Source organism: Balaenoptera physalus (genome assembly GCF_965194825.1).
Source record: "Balaenoptera physalus genome assembly, chromosome: 1".
Taxonomy (NCBI): Eukaryota; Metazoa; Chordata; class Mammalia; order Artiodactyla; family Balaenopteridae; genus Balaenoptera; species Balaenoptera physalus.
In genome coordinates this window covers 100,411,413-100,430,533 of record NC_138882.1, presented here as the reverse complement: position 1 = coordinate 100,430,533, position 19,121 = coordinate 100,411,413, and the positions used below count along the sequence as shown (strand labels likewise).

The 19,121-nt window shown below is 43.6% G+C and overlaps 1 long non-coding RNA gene across 1 annotated transcript; it reads left to right on the top strand.

Annotated features, from left to right (window-relative positions):
- The first annotated feature begins 17 nt into the window (after nucleotides 1-17).
- LOC309655572 lies at nucleotides 18-17,385 on the top strand. Its single transcript, XR_014260895.1, has 3 exons — nucleotides 18-454; nucleotides 6,290-17,035; nucleotides 17,175-17,385. It is a non-coding gene; the product is annotated as an uncharacterized lncRNA (long non-coding RNA).
- Nucleotides 17,386-19,121: the final 1,736 nt, after the last annotated feature.

Here is a 19,121-nt window from a genome sequence, read left to right as displayed (position 1 = left end):
CGCCCAGCCTCGGTAGTTCCAGAGAGGGCGGGACAAAGGTCGTTTTTCCGCTTTTAATCGCTGGTGGTTGCTAGGGGCGCTCGGAACGGAAGGTGTGTGGTGAGAGTTCACGTTTTAGAGACGTTGTGAAGCCATCCCAAGATTGGCAACTGGGGAACTTGTATGGAGAGTCGGTCTGTCTGAACCCTGGTTTGATAGGTCCCTCGCCGACTCCCGCAATCCCCGCCAGAGCACTTTGGTCCCAGTCTCTCCTCGCTCTCCACCTGCCCAGCCTTTGGCGGGACTCCCCGCTTTTCCGGCTCCGGCGCGGACTTCCTCCAGGTGCTGTGTGACGGCCTCCAGGACTCGACTTGGGAGGTGATGAGGTGCGCTCCGGTGCGTCTGAGCGGGCGCCGGGGGCGAGTCCAGTCGCTTCAGCACACCCCTCCCGTGGCTCGTTGGTTGAGAAAAGTTGGTGAGTTCTAGTCGGTAGGAAAGTCTTCAAGTTTCCGCACGGTCAAGGTAATATTACTAGCATTTCCTTCCATTCCTGCCCGCTGCCCCCAGTACAGGCTTTCGACCTGGTGACCCAGAGCTCTGGATGTGGGATTCAAATTGTTCACTGCTTTTTCTGTTATTCATGAATTAGCTGACGGTGCCGTCTTTTTTGTGCTTCATGCTTCCCTTCCCTAAGCGTAGAAGAGCAACTTCACAGCTTCATAGAAAGACTGTAAATGAATTATGTGTTCAAGAAAGATAGCCAGTTAGGAAGTCATTTAGTGGGCAGTGTATGACTGAAAGGGAAACGCCAGGGTTCTGATTCCGGTTAATGATATACCACTGGTCAAGGCCTTAACATCTCCAGGCCTGTCTCTCTCAAGTTAAGTTCATAACTTGGCCTTAGATTAGGTTTGTAAATGACCAAGGCAATTCAGTGGTAGGGGAAAAGTAGAAATAAGCCTTTTGGGTATTGACATCTGTTTTTCCCATCATTTCTTTCTTTCCCTCGTGAATTCAACAGGAATTTTGTTTTGTGGTCCCTAGCCAATAAGAAGTTTGGCACTAATAAAACTGAGGAGAAATTCCAAGTGGCAATCCTCAGGGACCTTTTAGATTTCAGAGAAAAGAATGGTATCCTTTAGGTTTCTGGTCAGCTTAATGTGGCCTTTCTATTAAAAAATTTTAGTTAATTTCAGTATTCTCTCTCTTTTGAAGTTCTCTTGAAATTAATATATAGTAACTACCTATATACCTACATAAATATTACCTATGTACCTATATAGGTACTTGAGCATAATAGTATTTCCTGAACACCCAGGGATGCAAGGTGCTCTGCAGCCCTTACGCATATCAGATATGGTGGTGAATGTCTCACAAGATTATTTGAATGTAGACTCCTCTGGGTAAATGTGTTTGTGCCCTATATATCATAAGTGAAAGGGAGCCGCAGGTAGCTCTGATTGTGGATAAGAAGGGAAATCTTGGTTTCTCCCAAGAAAGTGGACCATTATGGCATAAAAATCCAGCACCTACGGACTTCCCTGGTGGCGCAGTGGTTAAGAATCCACCTGCCAATGCAGGGGACATGGGTTCGATCCCTGGTCCGGGAAGATCCCAGAAGATGCCACAGAGCAACTAAGCCCGTGCGCCACAACTACCGAGCCTGAGCTCTAGAGCCCACAAGCCATAACTAGTGAGCCCGCGTGCCACAACTACTGAAGCCTGCGTGCCCTAGAGCCCTCGCGCTGCAACTACTGAGCCCGCATGCTGCAACTACTGAAGGCTGCGCGCCTGGAGCCCGTGCTCCGCAACAAGAGAAGCCACCGCAATGAGAAGCCCACGAACTGCAACGAAGAGTAGCCCCCGCTTGCCACAAGTAGAGAAAGCCTGCGCGCAGCAACAAAAACCCAGCGCAGAAAAAAAAAATTAAAAATTAAAAGAAAGTCCAGCACCTAGTATAGTTTCTTGCCTATAATCAATTCCATTCAATAAATGCTTCATTAAAAGTTGAACCAGGTGTCCCTCTGAAAAAATGAGCCACAGAAGACAGAAAGGAAAGGAATGGAGTAAAGCATGAGAGAATGAGCTAGATTCAGAAACTGAGAAAGGTATATAAACATCTTGGAGAGCTAGGCACATGGCTCCTGGAGCAAAATAAAGTGTAGCAGAATGTCAGGGTGGACTGGAGACCCTACTGGAGAAACCAGTAAGAACTGATCCCCAAACTGAATTCTTTATGTTCCTGTAACTGTCTAACTTATAAATGACTGCACATGGCTAATGTGCTTCATTGCTGTAATGTTTGGGTCTCTGATGGGCAGTTTTGGCTGGAGAACCCATCAGCCTAGCTTGAACTTTCTTCAAACTGTGCTGCGGTCTGAGACCCTGCCTACTCTCAATCCTTTCTTTTCCCTCTCCTTCATAGGTGTCAGGCCTGAGTCACAGTTTGCAGACTCTCCCACCTTCCCTTGCTCCCTTCCCTTTTATCTTTCACAGATAGTTCCCCTAAAAAATATCTTGCATGTTGTTATGAATTGTGTCCTTCCCAAAATCCATATGTTGAAGCCCTAAACCCACAATACCTCAGAATGTGCCTGTATGTGGAGATGAGTCCTTTAAAGATGTGATTAAGTTAAAATGAAGGTGTTAGGTAGGGTGAGCCCTAATCCAGTTCGGCTGATTGCTTATAAGAAGAGAAATTTGGACACATAAGGAGACACCAGGGGCATGTTTGCAGAGGAAGGGCCGTGTGAGGACACTGTGAGAAGGTGGCCATCTGCAAGCCAAGGACAGAGGCCTCAGAAGAAACCAAACCTGTTGACACCTTGATCTTGGACCTCTAGGCTCCAGAACTGTGAGAAATAAATTTCTATTGTTTAAGCCACCCAGTCTGTGGTATTTTGTTATGGCAGCCCTGACTAATACACATGTCAAATCCCACCTTGGCAACTGCCTCTCAGAGGGCCCAAACTAGCACAAGTGGTGCCAGGAGAGGTCCAAGAAAACATAATAAGTCGAGGTTTCAGGACTGGCACACTCACTACCTTGTAAGCAAAGACGATGCTATCCTGAGTAGTATAGGGGCATGGGTAGTTCCTAGCACAAAGTGGTGACCCAGTTGCTAAAGATTTAATCAGTAGTGACCTGGGAAAACATCCCAGGGGAGGAGAAAGCCCTTGCAGATAGAATTTCAGGCATGTGAAATATATGAGTGGGAACATGCCTACAAGGACAGTGGAGTTGGCTGGTTACTGCTAAGTTGTATTGACACTCTGAAAAGGAATAAGGAGAAAGCAAGGGTTCTCCCTGGGTTAATGGCTAAGTGTGAGAGACAGAAAACCTCTTTAGTAGCTTACAAAGAGGCTTCTATGTCCTATAGTGGAAGAGCTGACACAGTTAAGCCACAGACTCAGGTCGTGATAGAGGCTACAAGAGTTCCAGAGACATTTAAGTGTGCAACCAAAGCAGGTCAGGGCCCTGGTTGCAAAAACCTGAAACCCTGAAACAAGGGATAGAACTTCTGGATGGACATCTGTAAGGATGTTAGTTCTGCAAACCCACATGAACTTTCAAAGTTTGCAGAGGTGGTTCACCTCTTCGTATTATTCTCTGCATGCTGAAAGACACTGCAGAGCCACTGCCCCACAAGGCAACATAGAAGTTGCCCCTACTTCCTCTCCTGGCTGCCAGGCCAGTAACTAGAGTTAAATCCTAACAAAACCCAGCTGAGGGACTTCCCTGGTGGTGCAGTGGTTAAGAATCCGCCTGCCAAGGCAGGGGACATGGGTTTGAGCCCTGGTCCGGGAAGATCCCACATGCCGCGGAGCAACTAAGCCCGTGCGCCACAACTACTGAGCCTGCACTCTAGAGCCTGCGAGCCACAACTACTGAGCCTGTGTGCCACAACTACTGAGGCCAGTGCGCCTAGAGCCCGTGCTCCACAACAGCAGAAGCCACTGCAATGAGAAACCCGTGCACTGCAAGGAAGAGTAGCCCCCGCTCGCCGCAACTAGAGAAAGCCTGCACGCAGCAGCAAAGACCCAACGTAGCCAAAAATAAATAAATAAATTTATATTAAAAAAAAAAAACAACCAGCTGAGAACATACTGGGCCTGATAACGGAGGAAAGAGATTAAATACAAAGAGCTGTAAGAATTAGCTCGCATATATAGACAGAAGCCAGGGGAGTACCCTGCAATTGAATTTTGAGGTTGCTTGATCAAAGCGGCTGGAATATAAGACTAGACAATCAGGAATTCATTGAATTGGGAGCACTTTCCTGAGGCACAGGATTTAACATCCTGGCAAGAACTCTTGAGGATGAAACAAACTCACTGCCGGGGGGCTTTTAGAAACCTAGAGAAAGTGATGGCCGATGCTGAGTAAAGTAGAAATGCCTCAGTTGCCCTGGCATATGGTACAAGAATGAATGAAAAGACAGGAAAGTGGGCATGCAGGAATAGGTGTGTGAAGCCAGAAGGCCCATCAGAAGATTATGTTCAACAGGAAGACCCAGAAAACACACCATTCACTGCGGCCATCAGAAATCTGGTGAGGGGCAAGAGCATCACCAAGAAGTTCTCTGCTGCCTGGGCTGACAGTAGAAACAGTCACAGAGCTGGGGCTCATTAATAACTATGGGAATGATATTCCCCTTCCCCCAAGTAAGAGAGACCAGATGGTGGCACTTAGTCACCAGAAACCAGTAGGCTACAATTATGACAAAGACCAGCAACATCTGACAAGAGTGGCATCCAAGGGGGCCTGACCCACAGCGAATTGTGGAGATGGATATAGAACTTGGCATCTCTAGGGGCAAAGTTAACATCTACAACCAAAAAAAGGCCAAAATGGAGAAGCAAGAGCTTGAGGATGGTTCCCCCCCACCCCACCAAAAGTCATTATCCCTTGTTCAGTGTCTGGATTTGAGCCACTTTTCAGATCAAAAACCCATTGACTTAAGAGGTGGCAGATCCTGCAGCACTGCAGCAAGTATACATGTAATGATTCCCCAGTCCTTCCCCAAAGAGACCTGTGGCCATTTACTTTGGTGACTGTACACACTGGGGAAGAGGGATAACCAGAAAATTTACTCAGGGTCTGAGTTGACATCAGTACCCTGAGACCCAAAGCATTGTCGTGGCCCCTGTTAGAGTGGGGGCTTATGGGGGCCTTGTAGTAAATGGGGTCCTGGCTAAAGTCCAGCTTACAGTGGGTCCATTGTGTCTATGCACCCACCCGATGGTCATTTCTCCAGTTCTTGTGTGTGTAATTGGAATTGATATATTTGGCGGTTGGAGTGATACCTACATTAAATCCTTGACCTGTGTGAAGTAAGAGCTATCATAGTGGGGAAGGCCAAGTGGAAACACCCACCCCTGGCCAACATAGTGAATTAAAAAAACAAATATCACATACCAGGGGCATAATGGAAATTAGTGCCACCATTAAAGACCTAAAGAATGTGGGTGGAGGGAGGATGGTCCCTATCACGTCTCCGCTTAATTAGCCAGTGTGGCCCCTGCAGAAACTAGATGGATCCTGGAGAATGACTGTAGACTACTGCAGGCTTCAGTAGTTGACCCATTACATAACTAATAATATGCTGGTCAGACAAGCACAAGCAAGAGGTGGCTAGTATGCTGGAGGTATTGGTAAGACCAATGCTCCAGAGAGTAGAAAAATGCTACAAAGATTCAAGGACTTGCCACTTTGGTGAACTTTTAAGGGTCCACTGGTTAGAGGTGTGCCAGTATATCCTTCCAAGTAAAAAACAAATTGTTGCATCTTGCATCCCCTACCACAAAGAATTCAAAGGGCTTGGTAGTTCTCTTTATGTTCTGGAGCAATACATTCCATACCTGGGAATACTGCTCCAGCCCATATACCAGGTGGTATTGAAGATTTCCAGCTTTGTGGCCCAGAACAGGAGAAGGGCTCTTCAGAAGGTCCAGGCTCCTGTACAAGCATCTCTGCCACTTGGCCATATATTCCAGTAGACTCTTTTGTATTAGAGGTGACAAGAGTGGGAAAAGATGCATTTTGGAGCTTGTGATAGTTAATTTTATGTCAACTTGACTGGGACATGGAGTACCTAAATAATTTGGTCAAACATTATCTGGGTGTGTTGGGGTGGGGAGTGTTTCTGGATGAGATTAACGTTGGACTGGTAGAATGAGTAAAGCAGATTGCCCTCCCTAATGTGGGTGGGCCTCATTCAATCAACTGAAGACCTGAATAGAACAAAAAAGCTGAGTAAAAGGGAATTCCTCCTGCCTGCCTGCATAGCTAGGAGGTTGGTCTTTTCTAGCCTTCAGACTTGGACCGAAACATCAGCTCTTCCTGGATCTTGAGCCTGCCAACTTTTAGACTGGAACTTATACCATCGGTGTCCTGGTTCTCAGGGTTTTGAACTCAGACTGGAACTAAACATGGGCTCTCCTAAGTCATCAGCTTGCTGACTGCAGATCTTGGGACTTCTCAGACTCTCTAATCATGTGAGCCAATTCCCTGTTATAAATCTACATCTATATCTATATCTAACTCCTATTGGTTCTGTTTCTCTGGAGAACCCTGACTAATAGAGATACTATCAGTGGAGTGCAGCTGTAACAAATAACTAAAAATGTAGAAGCAGCTTTGGAACCGGGTAATGGGTAGAGGCTGGAATAATTTTAAGTTACATGCTAGAAATATGGACATTACGGGCAAATCTAGTGAAATCTAAAACGGAAATTAGGAATATGTTATTGGAAACTGGAGGAAAGGCGATCCCTGTTATAAAATGGTAAAGAACTTGGCTGAACTGTGTCCTACTGTTTTGTAGAAGGTAGAATTTGAGTGATAAAATTGGATATTTAGCTGAGGAGATTTCTAAGCAAAGTATTGAAGGAGGGGCTTGGTTCTACCTGATTGCTAGCAGTAAAATGTGAAAGGAGAGAGATGAATTAAAGAAAGAATTGTTAAGCAAAGGGGAACCAGAACTTGATGATTTAGAAGATTCTCAGCCTATCCATATTGCAAAAAATGAGAAAGCATGTTCGAATACCAATGGTGTGATGAGATTATTACTTGATAAGGAGTTTACAGGATTACATGAGCAGAAGCACTGCCAGTTTGAACTGAAGGGGACAGAGATGGGGCAAAATGAAGGACAGCTGTTAGATTTATTGAATTGGACAGGACAGAGTGATAGATGATCACCAGGGCCACTGCCTCAGTTTTGACAGGCAGGCGGCTTCTGCCTGAAGCCTTGGAAGTGGGACTACCCAGCAAGCCTTGGGGGTGATGCTGCCACCCCACTGGACCTGGATGGCTGAGCATTGAGCCAGAGGGTTATTCTCAAACCTTAAGATCTAATGGAATTTTCTTGCTAAATTTTGAACTTGCTTAGGACACCTCCCCCCTTCCTTCTTTCCTGTTTCTCCCTTTTAGAATGGGAATGTTTATCCTGTGCCTCTCCCACCATTGTATTTTGGAAGCACATAACTTGTCTGATTTTACAGATTCACAGCTGGAGAGGAATTTTGCCTCAGGATGAATCATACCTTGAGTCTCACTATATCTGATTTAGATGATATTTAGATGAGACTTTAGAGTTGATACTGGAATGAGTTAAGACTTTGGGGGCTGTTGGGATGGAATGAATGTGTTTTGCATTTACGTATGACATGAATTTTAGGGGACCAGGGGTGGAATGTTATGGACTGAATTTGTCCCCCCGCCCAATTCTTATGTTGAAGCCCTAACCCCCAATGTGATGGTGAAGAAGAGATACCAGAGAGCACTTTCCCCCCACCCCGTGAGGACAGAGTGAGAATGAGAAGGTGGCTGTCTACAAATCAGGAAAAGGGATTGCACCAGAGCCTGAACATGCTGGCACCCTGATCTCAGACTTCCAGCCTCTAGAACTGTGAAAAAATGAGTGTCTGTTGTTTAAGCCACCAAGTCTATGGTATTTCGTTATTAACAACCCAAACTGACTTAAGACAGAACTTATGGTAAGCCTCAGTGGAAAAATCACAATGCAGTCCCTGGAACTTGAGCAAGGCCATGCCATCTGCAGCAGAGAATTATATACATTTTAAGAAACAGCTACTAATGTGATACTGGGCCTTGGTAGAAACCGAACACTTAACCGTGGGACTCCAAGTAGCCATGTGTCCAAAACTGCCTGTTATGGCCTGGGTTCTTTTGGTGTTCAGATGGACCCAGCAGCATTTATTGTAAGATGGAAATGGGGCATCTGAGTTGGAGCTCAAGCACAACTGAGGTACTTGTAAGCTGCATGACCAGGTAGTCCAGACCCCCATGTCACCCACCACAACTGCACCAATACCGTGACCAGCTAAAGGAGGAGGGGTAAAGCCTGAGTTTGGTTTATGGGTGAGTCAGCTTAGTATGTGGGTGTAAGCCAAAGTTAGATAGTGGCTGCATTATAGTCACATACTTGAGAAGCTTTGAAAAATAGTGGAGAGGAAAAATCTTCCTAACGGGTAGAGTTACAGGCATTGTCCCTGGTCATCTGGTTTGTGTATAAGGAGAAGCAGACTGAAGTAAGAATATATATAGATTCTTGGGCATGTGTCAATGGCCTGGCCTGCTGGTAAGGGGCCGGGAAGAAAAAAGACTGGAAGACCAAAGACAAGAAGGTCTAGGGTAGAGTCTTGTGGGTGAATATACATGAGTGGGCATGAAGTGTGAAGATTTTTGTATCATATTTTGCACCCACTAGGGAAGAGGTACTAAACAATGAAGTAGAGAAAATAACTCATGCAATTGTCATTACCAGCCTTAATCATTGGCTACCTTGGAACCAGCCTGATGGGCACTGTTGTGGGTTATATTGTATCCCCCCCAAATTCATACGTTAAAGTTCTAATCCCCAATACCTCAAAATGTGACATTTGGAAATAGGGTTCTTGCTGTTGTAATTAGTTAAAATGACATCATACTGGAGTAGGATGGGCCCCTCATTCAATGTGACTGGTATCCTTATAAACAGAAGGCCATATGAAGACAGAAATGTGCAGAGGGAATGCCATGTGAAGATAAAAAAAGAGATTAGGGTGATTCAGGAGAAGCCAAGGAACACCAAAAATTGCCAGCAAACCACCAGAAGCTAGGGGAGAAACATGGAACAGATTTTCCCTCACAGCCCTCAGAAGGAACCAAGCCAACTGACACCTTGGTCTCAGACTTCTAACTTCCAGAATTGTGAGACAATAAATTTCTGTTGTTTAAATCACCGAATTTGTGGTACTTTGTTAACGCAGCCCTAAGAAACTAATACAGGCACATAAATGGTGTGGCCTCAGTGGTAGAGATAGAAGCTATACATGGGCCCAGAAAGTATGGACTCCAACTTTTTAAGGCTGATCTCGCTACTAATGCCTAAATGTCCAACATGTCAGCAATAGAGACCAATGCTGAGCCCCCAATATGGAACTATTACTCAAGGAGACAGTTGGCTACTTGGTGACAAGTTGACTACTTTGAGTCCCTTCCATTCTGGGGGGGCCAGTGCTTCATTCTCACAGTGATAGATAGCTATTCTGGATATGGGTTTTCCTTTCCACCAACAGATCCTCAGCCAACATTACTGAACTGGGGTTTGTGGAATGTCTGATCCACAGGCATAGAATCCTGCATAACGTAGCATCCAACGAGGGCAACTGCTTCATGGTAAAAGAAGTGCGAGAGTGGACCCATGACCTCGTACCACACCAGCCAGAAAAAGCTGACCTGATAAAGAGCTGGAATGGCTTTCTAAAGGCTCAAGTGAAATGCCATTCAGAGGCAACTCTGAAAAAACAAGATGCCATCATTCAGGATATGTTTTACACATTAAATCCCAGGCCTTTATGAACCCAATAGGAAAAATACATGGGTCCACTAACCAAGGAGTGGATGCAGGAATAGCTCCATTTACCTTTACTACCAATGACCCACTAGAGGATTTTGTGCTTCCCATACCCACAAATCTGGGATATATAGGGCTGGAGGTACTGGTCCCCAAAGGGATTGTACTCCTGTTAAGGGACACAGCAAAGGTCCCATTGAACTATAAGCTGTGACTGCTGCTGGGGCACTTTGGACTCATTATTCCAGGGACCAGTAGGTGAAAAGAGAAGTCACCATCATGACAAGGATAATTGACCCTGATCAGTAGGAGAAGGTATCACGGCTTTTTACAGAATCCATGTGATCCACTTGGGCATCTCCTGATACTCCCTTGCCCCACTGTAACTGTGAACACGTGCAGCAACTCTGGACTAAGAAGGGTGTGGTTACTAGGAGCTCAGTCCCCTCAGGAATAAAGGTTTGGATTATACCACCACATAAGCCGCCAAGACCTGCTAAGATGATAACTGAGGGTGAGGGGAATTTAGAGTGGATAGTGGAAAAGGGAGAGAATGAGTATCAACTGTGGCCTCCAGACCAATTTCTATAGTTCATTCCACTAACCTTCCTCTTCCAAGTTTCTCTTCAGGAAGAGGCCCATGGAAACCATGGAAGAGCTTCTCCCCAAACCAACAAGAAGAAGTGTATAGATCAGTGGGGCAAAGGAGTGGACTGTGGTGTTTCTGAAAATGTGCCACTGGATTTCCTGCTGTGCATAGCATAGTTAACTGATGAACCCAGATACTGATCTGGATCCACCAGTGTGTTCACAACTGAGGGCACATTTCCCACAACCTACTCCTAGCTAACCACTGAGCATGGTGGAGTAATAATGCAGGCTCATTCCTTCCAGGCTTGGGACTCCTCTACTGGGACACTTTGGCTTGAGAACTACTGTTAGGATTCAGAGCTCAGAGGGAAATTGAGAGAAAGGAAATTTATGCAAAGACAGTTTAAAAAGAAAATAAAGGGACTTCCCTGGTGGTGCAGCGGTTAAGAATCTGCCTGCCAGTGCAGGGGACACAGGTTCGAGCCCTGGTCCGGGAAGATGCCACATGCTGCAGAGCAACTAAGCCTGTGTGCCACAACTGCTGAGCCTGCGCTCTAGAGCCCGTGAGCCACAACTACTGAAGCCCGTGCGCCTAGAGCCCGTGCTCCACAACAAGAGAAGCCACTGCAATGAGAAGCCCACGCACCGCAACGAAGAGTAGCCCCCACTCACCGCAACTAGAGAAAGCCTGCGTGCAGCAACGAAAACCCAACACAGCCAAAAATAAATAAATTAATAAATAAATTTTAAAAAAAGAAAATAAAGATAAAATCAGAAATTGATAAAATAGAAAGCAAAAAAAACAAGAGAGGGGGCTTCCCTCGTGGCACAGTGGTTGAGGATCTGCCTGCCAATGCAGGGGACATGGGTTCTTGCCCTGGTCTGGGAAGATCCCACATACCACGGAGCAACTAGGCCTGTGAGCCACAACTGCTGAGCCTGCGCGTCTGGAGCCTGTGCTCAGCAGCAAGAGAGGCCGCGACAGTGAGAGGCCTGCACACCGTGATGAAGAGTGGCCCCCGCTCACCGCAACTAGAGAAAGCCCTCGCACAGAAATGAAGACCCAACACACCCAAAAATAAATAAAAATTGAAAAAAAAAAAACAAAAAAAATGAGAGAAAATCAACAAGGGCAAAACTTATTAATCTCCAAAAAGACAAAAAATTAATCAACTCCTAGCAAGACTAATCAAGGAAAAGTTTAAGAGAACACATTACTAATATCAGCAATAAAAAGGGGGGCATCACCACAAGTCCTATAAACATTAAAAATATAAGAGGATACAACTTTATACCAATAAATTTGGCAATTCAGATGAAGTGGAAAATTTTATTGAAAAATAAAGCTTATCAAAACTGAAACAATAACAAACAGGAAATTGTATATTTTATATTTTAAAGGAATTGAATTAATCATTTAAAACCTTTCTACAAAGAAAACTCCAGATAGCTTCACTGATGAATTCCTTCCAACATGTATATTTCTTTCAGAAAGGCATAAAAGGCATATTCACACCTCCTGATGCTTATATATCACACAGTCTATTTGTGGATTAACTTCCCCCTGCTCCATGTCTCATTCATTTAGCACCTACTATGCATTATGTTAAGAGTTGTAGATAAGAAGATGAATAAAGTTTTTGGCAGAGGGAGCCTTCAGGTTGGTGGAAGAAGCAGATATAACGTAAATGCAATGAAATAAGTGCTAATGAAGATTTTTGTAAAGTACTATGAGAGATGGGTGTGAATCCAGGGAAGGAAAGGCTTTAACAGGGATGAGAAGTGAAACAATATGCCATGTGCTGTGGTCATAAAAATAACCGGAAAATAGGGGACATTCTTTCTCAGAATTCCTTACTGGATCTTCTCCCCTTATTCCCTCTAATTTTTGATACCTTGGGATTATTCCTTGGCTTCTGCTTTTCATTCTTCCTAATTTCATCCACTCTCACATTTGTCCCTTTCGTATATAATTTAATCATTCCAAAATTTGTATCTCTAGCCTCTACCTCTCTCTTGAGCTCCAGGCCTAAATATTCAAATATCCAGAGAACTCACCTACTCAAGGACTTTGCTTCCACACTTATTCTCCTCTCTCTCCTGCATCACCAGTCCTCCCTCCCTTCTTGAAGAAATCCTCCCTTGATGGCATATGTCTCTTCAGCTACTACACTACTTTTCTGCTCCCCTTTATATAAAGAATCTTCTCACTTTCTTTCTACTGCATCTTAACCTTTTATGATACTTAAAAACTTTTATGAGTCTTTTATCCCCGCTACTCTTCTAAGATTACCTTTACCTGGCTTCTACTCTCTTGATCACTACTACTCTAGTCCAAACCACCATCATCTCTCACCTAGACTTATCAAGGTCACCAATAACCTTCGTGTTGCCAAATCCAATTCTCAACTTACTTGACCTAACAGCAGCATTTAAGCAGTTGATCATTTCCTCTTTCTTGAAAGACTATCTTTACCTGGCTTCTACCCTCTACTGATTTTCTTCTCACTTCACTGGACACTTCTCAGTCTCTTTGTTGGATCTTCTTTCTCTTCTCAACCCTTAAGTATTAGAGTATTCTAGTGTGCCATCCTTGGACTTCTATTCAATTTTAGCTTACACTCATCTTAGAAAATCTTAACCAATTCCATCATCTTAAATGTCACCTATAAGCCAATAAATCCAAAAATGTATATCTATAGATTTAACCTCTCCCCTGAACTCCAGACTCATATCTCCAATAACTACTCTACTTGGAAGTCTAACAGTATTCCAAACTAAACATGTCTAAAATCAAACTCTTGAGTCCCTGTTTATCAAACCTAATTCCCTTCAGTCTTCTCCATCTCAGTAAATGGCTCTGTGATTCAACCTGTTGCTCAGGACAGAAATATTGGGGTCATTGTTGACTCCTCTCTTTTTCTACTACCCTCATTCAATCCATCAGCACATTGCATCAGCTCTGCCTTCAAAATATATCCCAAGTCTGATCAGTTCTCACTAAGTTGATCATTACTACTCTAGTCCAAACCGCCATCATCTCTCACATAGATCCCTTCCTTGTAACTGGCTACCCAGCTTCCACACTTCCCCCGCTATTGTCTTTTGGGAGTGATCCTTTTACAGTATAAGTTAGGATATGGTACTCCCTTATTCAAAAACCCTCCAACGATTCACATCACACTTAAAATAAAACCCAAGGTTTTTTCCATGATCTACGAGGTCTCTTGCTATATTCTGACATTATCTTCTCCCATTCTCCCCTTCCTTTTTTTTGTGCTTCAGTCACACTAGTCTCATTGTTATTCCTCAAACATATGACAAGCACATTCCCATCTCTGGACATTTGCACTCGCTGTTCACTCTGCCTAAAATACTCTTTCTCCAGATATTCACATGGCTCATTTCTCTGTTCAAATGTCACCCCCTCACAGGGACTACTTCATCTAAAATAACTCCTTCATTTGCTGGGATTTTACTCTGCTCTGTTTTCTTTCATAGCTTGTAACATTACAGGGATTATATCATGTATGCATTTGGGTTTTTTAAATTATTTTTTAAATTTTTTAACATCTTTATTGGAGTATAATTGCTTTACAATGGTGTGTTTCTGCTTTATAACAAAGTGAATCAGCTATACATATACATATGTCCCCATATCCCCTCCCTCTTGTGTCTCCCTCCCACCTGCCCTATCCCACCCCTCTAGGTGGTCACAAAGCACCAAGCTGGTCTCCCTGTGCTATGTGGCTGCTTCCCACTAGCTATCTATTTTACGTTTGGTAGTGTATATATGTCCATGCCACTCTCTCACTTTGTCCCAGCTTACCCTTCTCCTTCCCCATGTCCTCAAGTTCATTCTCTAGTAGATCTGCGTCTTTATTCCCATCCTTCCCCTAGGTTCTTCATGACCTTTTTTTTTTTAGGTTCCATATATATGTGTTAGCATATGGTATTTGTTTTTCTCTTTCTGACTTTCTTCACTCTGTATGACAGATTCTAGGTCCATCCACATCACTACAAATAACTCAATTTTGTTTCTTTTTATGGCTGAGTCATATTCCATTGTATATGTGTGCCACATCTTCTTTATCCATTCATCTGTCAGTGGACACTTAGGTTGCTTCCATGTCCTGGCTATTGTAAATAGAGCTGCAATGAACATTGTGGTACATGACTCGTTTTGAATTATGGTTTTCTCAGGGTATATGCCCAGTAGTGAGATTGCTGGGTCGTATGGTAGTTCTATTTTTAGTTTTTTAAGGAACCTCCATACTGTTCTCCATAGTGGCTGTATCAATTTACATTCCCACCAACAGTGCAAGAGGGTTCCCTTTTCTCCACACCCTCTCCAGCATTTATTGTTTGTAGATTTTTTGATGATGGCCATTCTGACTGGTGTGAGATGATATCTCATTGTAGTTTTGATTTGCATTTCTCTAATGATTAATGATGTTGAGCATTCTTTCATGTGTTTGTTGGCAATCTGTATACCTTCTTTGGAGAAATGTCTATTTAGGTCTTCTGCCCATTTTTGGATTGGGTTGTTTGTTTTTTTGATATTGAGCTGCATGAGCTGCTTGTATATTTTGGAGATTAATCCTTTGTCAGTTGCTTTGCATTTGTTTATTGGATGTATTATCTGCCTTCCACACTAGAATGCAAGCTCCATAAGGGCAAGGATTCATGTTTTGTTCAGTTACCAAGTCCTATCAATTCTACCCCTTAGAAATATCTTCAGTCCATCTTCTTCTCCATTATCACTACCTTTGCCTTAATTCAGTTGCCATCACCACTTGCTAGGACTATTATAGTATTCTCCTACTTGACTTTCTGCCTTCACCTTCTTTTGACGTCTTTCTCTCCCATTACTTACCATTTTGATAGCACTGTAGTTGATATGTATTCATGTCTATCCTACGTAGACTCCTTTGTAGGGGACACCCTCTTTGCATACTGGATAAAATTCAAGCCCCTCAACACAGCATCCAAGTCATCTCCTGCAACCTCCTCACCTTTACCAGAAGCACCAAACTGCTTATATCTCCTCATGTCCTTGCCTGTGTCCTTGGGACATACTGGTTCTTCTACTTAAATGTCCTTTCCTGACTCTCAGAGATAGATAAATATTTCTTCCTTTGGCCATACTTCTATTGCATTTATTATACTGTGGTGGAATTTTTTTCTTTTTTTGCTTACATGTAGGTCTCTTATTAAACTATGAGCTCTTAAGGGCAGAGAGTTGTGTTTTATTCCGGCCACAGCTTCTGTCACACAATAAGGGGTAGATGAAGATTGGAGTAGGGCATGGAAAACGTTCAAAGTAGAAGGGACTGTGTGTATAAATACTCTGAGGCATGAGGGGGCTTGGCATCTTCAGAAAAGAGAGAAGGGCTGTGTGACTGACCCAGTGAATAAAGGGGAGAGCGGCAGGAGGCAAGCTAGAAAGACTGTGGGAACCAGATCACCCAAGGCCCTTGTCGAACATGCAAAAGATCTTGAACATCATCCTATGAAGCCTCTAAAAGATTTTAAGGAGAATAAAGGTAAAATTTGCACTAAAAAAAAAAAAAAAAAAAAACCCATGAAGCTTGCTATATAAAGAATGGATTGAATGAGTACAAGAACAAATAGAGAGAGACCTGATGGACACTAGTGCAATCGTCCAGGCAAAAAGGGATGATGCATTGGCCTGGGTTGGCAGCAGTGGGGATAGTGAAAAGTAAACAGATTCAAGATATATCTTGGAGGTAAAATGAACAGGACTTGATAGGATAAAAGGGGGTGAGGAAGATAGATTGCACAACTGAATGGCTGATGGTATCATTTGCTGAAATGCAGTAGATTTGTCCTAGGAAGTTCAAAGGAGCAATAGCTAAGTTTTGAGAAGTTGAGTTTGAGATGCCCGAGTATGAGACATATAAAGGGATATGCTGAAAAGGCAGCTGAATATGGAGGTATGAATTTCAGAAGAGAGGTCTGAGCTGGAAGAATAGCTAGGAGTCATGAGCACACAAACTGTGTCTAAAGCCATAAGAGTTGATACGAGAGCCAAGGAGACATGGTAGCATGAAAACAGAAGAGGATCATGGATGATGCAGAGTTGAGAAGAAATTCATTGGATTGGAGATAATGAGAACAGGAAGCTAAGAGGCCACATGGACGTTATAATTGCCCAGGAGAGTGGCAGAAGTTGAGGGGACAGGAAGGCCATGAGCCAGGTGCTTGCAGATCTTCAGAGAATGAGAAAAGTGGCCAAGAGTTTGGAAGATCATTGCATTCAGAAGGGAGAAAAGATGAATGGATAGATGACATGAACCTTAAAAAGGCAGATTTTGCAAGAGGGAGAGGGAATAGTGAGGAGAAACAACCTAAATTTCCCCTTAATTATATTCTCTGTTTCAGATAATGAGGACCTTCAAGAATGTCTTCGAACTTGGCAGATTAAATAGGGTCAAAGAAATCCCACCCCTATTGTTCCAGACTAAGCCCATCCCCTGGGGCTTAATAAAGGCAGAGAAGCTGCCAGAGTAAGGAGGCCAAACCTGTGGGAAAGTGGCATGGAATAAGAATGGCAACTAAGAAGCTATACTAAGAGTTCAGGTGAGAGCGGGTGAGAGATTGAATTAATGCAGAGGCAGAGGGGACAGCAGGGAGGGAGAGCTTGAGGAAACATCTCTAACATAGCTGGAGACTGAGTTCAATCATGTGACCAATGATCCAATCAGTCTTGCCTTCCCAGTGAAATCCCAATAAAATGTCTTGATGCTGAGGCTCAGAGGAGTCCCTGATTGGTGAACACGGGTGTGCTGGGAAGGTGACATGTCCTGGCTCCCCAGGGAGAAGATATGGGAGCTCCATGTTGAAAACCCTCCCAGACCTCATCCTATGTGTCCCTTCATTTGGCTGGCCCTGGTTGTATCCTTTAAATAAAACTGTAATTGTTAAGTGCAGTGCTTTCCTGAGTCATTCAGTTCTGTGATTTATTCTTGTGAATTATTGAACCTGACGGGATAATGGGAACCCCTGAATTTCTGCCAGTTGGTCAGAAGTGTGGGTGACCTGGGGACTCTCAAAGTGTGGATGGCATCTGAAGTAAGGGCAGTCTTGCTGAGGCCCGTGCCCTTAAACCTGCGTAGTCTTACACTAACTCCAGGTGGTTAGCATCAGAATTGTATTCAGTTGGGGTTCGTGTTAGAATAACAGGTAACAAACAGAGAATTCTACTCAAACTGACTTTAAAAAGTGAAGGGAATTTATTGGTGCACATTACCAAAAAAGTCCACAAGTAACATGGCTTCAAGCATGGCTTGACCCAGCAACTCAAATAATGTGACCAGGACCTGGTTTTTCTCTCCTAGTTTTTCCTGAGACTGGCTTCATCCTCAGCAAACTCTCCCTTCCTGGTGCAGGATGGCTGCCAATAGTTCCTGAAGCTATGTGCACGTGGATTTACATCCAATTAAGAGAGAGATTTTTATTCATTCAAATAGATGTTCAAGAATTGAGTATAACTGGCCTAAATTGGGTCATAGTCCCATCCTTGAATGATTATGACCAGAAATAGTGCCATAAGTCAATCAGAACCTACTTCTAAAACCGGAGGTGGGATTTATCTTACTTAAACCATTTGGCCATAAATGGCTTGCCTTATACAAAATCTGGGTACTACTGTTGGAAAAATGGGGAAATAAATACTGTGGAAGCAATCAGTAATGAAACAGTGTTCAGTTGATATTTATTTAATTGGCATCTCATTTTGAAAATTAGCTGCATTCTGGAAAACAATCCCAGATTCCTTTAGTTCTTAAATTCTGCACTTAAGGGTTGTTCTGTCTGTACTCCAGGTGGCTTAGATATCCTGTGAGGTTCTCTTTACAACCTAATGATTTGCTGGTACAATCCCAAATGAGAGAAATACAGCTTGTCAGATTATGGTACAACTCATCTTCTCCAGAGATCATTTATGTGACAACTTAATTATTCAGAGAATAAAACCCTAAGAGGTGCCCACACTTAAAGAGCTGACAGAAGATGATTCTGCAGAAGAACATCTCCATGCCCTCAGCTCTGAAAAATCACTTGAAACTACTGAAAGAGATGTCACAAAGTTTACATACCAGAGTTCATGGACTTTGTTTATGGGAAACATTCTTCGATCCTCTCTTAGAGCCAATTTGCCATTGATTCTAGGTGCAGTTCTAACAGGTTTGTTATCTGATGTAATGATCATCTTTGTTTTTGCTTGTTCACTATCTAGTCTTTCTTATTTAGGCAAAAGCACCCTGATTTTCCTTTGGGGAAACTAGTCCTCTCTTTCAGTTTTGTGGTTTTGATAGGACTGATAACTACCCACAAGGTCCAAGAATGAGTACAGGGATCTGGCCAGTCCCGTGGCCACACCGTGACTGATTCTGAAATGGGAATGTGGCCCAACCTGGGCTATTGAGAGCCCTACCCAGAACTTCGCCTGCAACTCTTAAGGGGTTGCTAGGTTGTTACGATGTTAAGACCAGACATGTTGTTGGGCTATCAAGGGGGAGAATCCAGCTGGAAAATGAAACCAACATAGGAAAGCAGAGGAGAGATAGACAGAGACAGAAGCAGAGAAAGAATCCAGTTCTGATGTTATCATTTGGGCCCCTGGAACGAGTCATGACTAAAACTCTTGGATGTTTCAGTTACAGGA